Below are 6,000 nucleotides of genomic sequence, written 5' to 3' on the forward strand. Positions count from 1 at the left end.
TGAAGTAAAACCACAAGAAACATTTCCCCATAGATTCAGAAGAAATAGGAGTCACTCCTGAGGCTCATTTGTGCTGCATTCTCGCTCTAGGCACAACATGGTAATAAACTCAGTTTTGATTACAACAGAGGTGTGTCCTTGGTTGCCCCCTCTTGGTGGACTCAATAATATTAGAGTACTCACATGTGAGACCCCTTTACTTCCAGCTGTTAGAGACCACCTAGCTCGTTACAGTGAAATACTAGGCTGAATATAATCTCAAAGTTTTTCTTGAACCCTGTGCTGTTGTTTATTTTTATTCATAAGATTAAGTATATAATTTAGGAATCTGATCAGATTATGTCATCTTATGTCCCTGAGTGAAACCTGGCCTATATCTTTATTTTCTATTATTGTTTCCCTTTTATATTTGTAGATTTTATTGTTGCTAATAAGAGAAAGTGGCAACAGGTAGGAGAATATGCTCAATAAACCTAACAATGTGAATTAGCCCTGAAGGCCAACAAGTAGAATGTCTCAAAACACTGGTGAGCTTTGGACAAATTTGCCTTGGGTCACTACTCAAGACCTCATATGGACTCTTTTCTCTTTGTCTCCCTGAGAATCAATTTGTTTATTCCATCTACCAGGAAGTGCAGCAAGTAAGGTTTACTGATGGCAACAGCTGGCATTTGGTCAGGATATAGACACCCAGGATATAAAAGCAGCATATTTATTTCCAACTATCTCAGCTCTCATAGGTTGTCCCAGTGGAATCCTCATCCCCACCCAGGGAAATTCATGCTTCATCCATGTACTCTCACCATAGACCTAAACAGCATTTGTATCTTTTGAAATTGTACACTTTTACTAAACACACTTACCTGGACCAAGAGTCAGAGAAGCTGAAGGAAGATCCTAGGGAAGGTGGAATATTTTAAGGGTCAGCAGCTGTGTCACGCTAATAAGATGAGCAAGTAATTAAGCAGCAGCATGTGTGATATACAAAATGTCTGTTGCTTCACTTCTGTCTTTCAAATACAATCTACCCTCCATATCCACAGATTCTAGGGTTCCACATCCAAGGAGTCAACCAACAACACATTGAAAATTTTGGAAAAAAAAATTCCAGAATTTCCAAACATCAAAACTTGAATTTATAGCACTGGCAATTATTTACATAGCATTTACTTTGTATTTACAACTATTTACATAGCATTTACATTGTATTAGGTACTATAAGTAGTCTAGAGATATTTTTAAATATATGAGGATATACATAGGTTATAGACAAACACTACGCCATTTTATATAGGGTATTTGAGTATCTGAGGATTTTGGTATCCTCGGGGGTCCTGGAATCAGTCCCCCACAGACACTGAGAGATGACTCTATCATGCACAAGAATCTCTCTTATGACCCATCTTAATGGGAAATTAGTAGGAAAAGGATTTCTGGGAAAGGCAGTTTGGCCTAGCCAAATGGACATATTATAAAGGCACCCAAGTATGTTTTATTGTTATTTAGTATGTTAAAATATCTGTATTGATTAAATGTGTTTGTTTTCTACTTATTTAAAAACTTCTAACATTCTATAAATATATAGATTTGGTAAATTTCTAGGAATTATTCCCTTAAATTAATATGAAAATATTCAGAGAGAGTAAATTTGTTATTAAATATAAAAATTTGCCAATTGTTACAATATTTCATGGAATAATTATGGGGGGGTTTCGGACACTTTATTGATTATGGTTCAACTATTTTAATCTACATACAAGGATTATTTTGGCTTTCTGTTGCTTTTTCTTCAAACATTGTCATTTTTTTTTTTGCAATTGATATTTCCTGGAAATACAACAAATCCAATTATTTAAATTTTTATTTGTGAAAAATACTTTGTCAAGTACAAAGATTAATTAACCAAAGCAATGTCTTTGCACAATCATCTCCCTGACAGTAAACTGTTTGAATTATGTTGTCATGTTCATATTAGCTAGATAGGATTTAATTTTTAGACAATGATAAATATATTCCAGGAATACAACAATAATAATGCATACATATGTTAATTGGTGAAAGAGTAAGTATAAATGCATATGTTTTAAATTAATTTATTTTCTGGGTTCACTTACCTTTCCACAATAGCTTATACTTAATTTGCATTATGTTCTTCTATGTTTACATCCAGGCTAGAGTCTACATGTTCCTGAAAAATTAAATATTTTGTTGCATTAACAATGTCAAGTAGAGTTAGACTCTGCTGTTAACACTTGTTATTATGTAGGCAATCACTAAGCATACAATGATTTCATAATGCTATTATGTGTTTCTATGGTGATAAAGAGCTTGCATTGATAGACAAAAATAGTTGAATAAGCGATGGTGTTTCTTGCATTATAAAATCTGTTACCATTATCTGTATAACTCCTTAATCCCATACGTTCATCCTAAATCTTCTCCAAGTACATGAAACCTTAAAATAGACTTTTTTGTGAAACTCCATAGGCTCTGCAGCTGGTTAATCTGTTCATCTCCAGTAGTGCTGAAATAGACCAGTGACACCTAAATGCACTCTCTGGCATACTGTGAGAGTGCTAACACGTCAATTATACATGTCTCTGTTAAACTTTCCTGGAATTATGTGTCCCAGGGAGCTAATTTATAGGACTAAAGTATTTGATATAGGTGTCGATTAAGCTGAATTTGGATTTCCCTTAATTGGCAAATGTTAATTGAAATGTGCTCTCATTTGTCAGTATAGTCAGTTCCAGTCTTTAGTATATTAATTCTACAATTTTCCTCATTTTTCTTCAACATTTCACTAATAACTTTTATATGAAGTTGAATATGGTATTGTATAGTGACAATTTTTCTCTCATAGAAGACTGTAAAAGCTGGTGTGTGTGATAATTTTACTGGAAAGGAAAGAGTGCAGCTGTTTATGGCATTGGAGGACCATGTACAATCCTGCATTATTCTAACCACCCTTCTTCCCATGAATTTTTTTGGGAACATTACTATGCCCTGGGCCAGTGTCTGAAATCAGAAACGCATAGTTTTCTGGTTATCTGGACTGTAGCATAAGGCTGAAACTCAAAGTTAAATACAGCCTTTCTACTCTTAAGAAACTCCAATATATTTATATATATATATAATATATATTTTTATGAATAGAAAGGCTCTATTTGACTTTTATATTAATTATATAGCTAATGTATATAATTATATAATTAATGTAATTTTATATAATTAACATATATCATATTTAATATTATTATATAGTTAATACATAAATCCTGCTTTATCCAAACATTTAATGATATTTTTCACTCTACTGGGAAAATATTAACATTTCATGAGATATTTCTGTTTTGGGATAAATATTAAAAATAATCGATGTTACTTCAGGGCTTAAATGGGAGAAAATTAACTGAATCTTATGGATCAATGAATTCAAACCTTATTAACAACCATGTGGCATTAGTACTATTAATATTCTCATTTTATAGAGAAGGAGAGTGAAACAAAACGTGGCTAACTTTGGATCTGGGCCTTTACCAACTTCTTTCCATTTCTTTCCAGAAAGAAGAAAGTGTGAATTTTAACCATTATTAACTAGGGACTACTATCAATATCTCAGTGCAATACTGACTCCCTAAAAAAGGTCACCAGAAAACTTATTGATTAAGCAAACTAATTTTTAGACCAGTGCAGGTATGGAGAACACTGCCTTGACTGAATCTTAGTGCATCTCAGAAGGGGAAGATACATACAGAATTATCAGAGTCTGGGGCCAACTGGTTTAAAGCAAGTCTTTCATTGTGAGAAGCTCATTGGGGCTGGAAACATTTTTCACACAAAAGTTTAGGATTGTAAGCACAGGCAGGAAATGGCCTTAATAAGTAAACTTGTCTGATAACCAAACTGCTTGCCCAGGTGAGCGAAATTTTTCCTTTTATAAGAGCTATTTGCCTAAATAAGCAAATTATGTTATCATGTATTGGCTTACAGGATTTCCTTGAATCAAATACAATATCTACCTACTGGTTTCTAGCCCTAAATTCATGAGCAAGAATATCTAGGGACAAAGTCAAGACAAGTTAAAATGGTAGGAGGGGTGGGGTTCAGTTCTTAGTTAAGATTCCTAGGCTATGTTAATGCAAGTCAATTCTCAATACCTTTCTTGGAAAAGAAAATTTCTCATCATATCATATGAACAAGTTATACGTAGAAAAACTTGTGGGAAATCTTTGTAAAATATGTGCCAGCTTTCTCTTTGGTGCTTAAGTTCAGAGGAAGAACAGATCATTGATCTTGTGTCAAATAAAAAATCCTGCTTCCCTCCCTCACAGTTACTGATCCCTGTTGTGGATAATTGTCCAATGTGGAAATAACTCCCATTAGCAATCTAAGACTGTTCTAATACAATAGCCACTAGCCACATATAACTATTTAAATTTGAACTTTGATTAATTCAAATGTAAAAGGCAATTCCTCAGTCATCCTAATCACATTTCAAGTGCTTAATAGCTACCTGTGGCTAGTAACTAGCATGTCAGATAATCCAGAATTGCAGGACATTTTATTTATTTATTTATTTATTTATTTATTTATTTATTTATTTGTTTGTTTGTTTGGCTGTGTTGGGTCTTCGGTTCGTGCGAGGGCTTTCTCTAGTTACGGCAAGTGGGGACCACTCTTCATCGCGGTGCGGGGACCGCTCTTCATCGCGGTGCGCGGGCCTTTCACTATCGCGGCCCCTCCCGTTGCGGGGCACAGGCTCCAGACGCGCAGGCTCAGTAGTTGTGGCTCACGGGCCCAGCTGCTCCGTGGCATGTGGGATCTTCCCAGACCAGGGCTCGAACCGTGTCCCCTGCATTAGCAGGCAGATTCTCAACCACTGCGCCACCAGGGAAGCCCTGCAGGACATTTTTATCATTAAACAAAGTTCCATGGCACAACTTTGATCAAAGATAATTCTTCATGTTCTGAGAGTTGATTCAGAATATATTCACCTTTAACAAAACATAAATGTCATTTGAGGGCTTTCAGAACAATAGTCTTATTTATGAATAGGGTTAATGCAAATTGTCACGTAGTGGCATTTCACATTAATTATTATTTTTCATGTGAATGACAGCATGTTTTGCATTCCAATTTTGTATCAAACTCACATTGGACCGTCAATTTTTCATTTCATTATTTTTTGATAAAAAGCTATTAGGGGCAGTGGGAAATACTTTTTCTCTTAATGGTTCATTGAATGTTCATTAGATATTTATGGGCACACTAAAAATAATACCACTGAGTCATTTCTGGGAAATGCAAAAATACACAAGAAGAATCCCATCATGTGCTATAAAACTTTAATGTATATTAAAATTAAACATCTATGACTTCATAGCTTTACTCTATTCCATGATAGGAAAACAAAAGAATTTCATAAATGAGAGCAAGACATAAGTAGTTGATTCTACTTGATTAGTTTCTTTCAGAACAGAATAATTTAGTTGGAAGTATAAGGAAACAAACTATTTGATCTTTTGCTGTGAAACAGTCCATCATTAACTAAACTTGAGCATCTTGAAGTTCCCATGTAATGTGTGTCCCAACACAGACCATCTGATAGGGCAGTAAAGGCACTTTTTGGTCTGAGTCTGGGCTAATACATTATTACAAGTTCCTTTTTAAAAAAGAAATACTTTGAGGTAGTAAATTACCAAACCTTGTCTATTAAACATCAATGGGTAAAGTATAAATTAAGAAATAAATGCAGTAAATTATGAATTGTCTCATATATACAAGTGTGTCTTCTTATTTTCTAACTGGTTCTTAAGGTAATTTCACCGAGTTATATTCTTACATTTTGAATAACAGCCCCATAAATTGAGTCTCTGAACATTTAGTCACGTCTTCTTTGGTCTTGATCTTCTCAAGAAAAACACCTAACTCGTACTATCTCTCTAAGTTAGTGAGAGTAGAGATACCTCCCCCTGGCAACACACAATGTGCTTCAAA

The sequence above is a fragment of the Eschrichtius robustus genome, chromosome 2 (assembly GCF_028021215.1).
Source record: "Eschrichtius robustus isolate mEscRob2 chromosome 2, mEscRob2.pri, whole genome shotgun sequence".
NCBI classification, from domain to species: Eukaryota; Metazoa; Chordata; class Mammalia; order Artiodactyla; family Eschrichtiidae; genus Eschrichtius; species Eschrichtius robustus.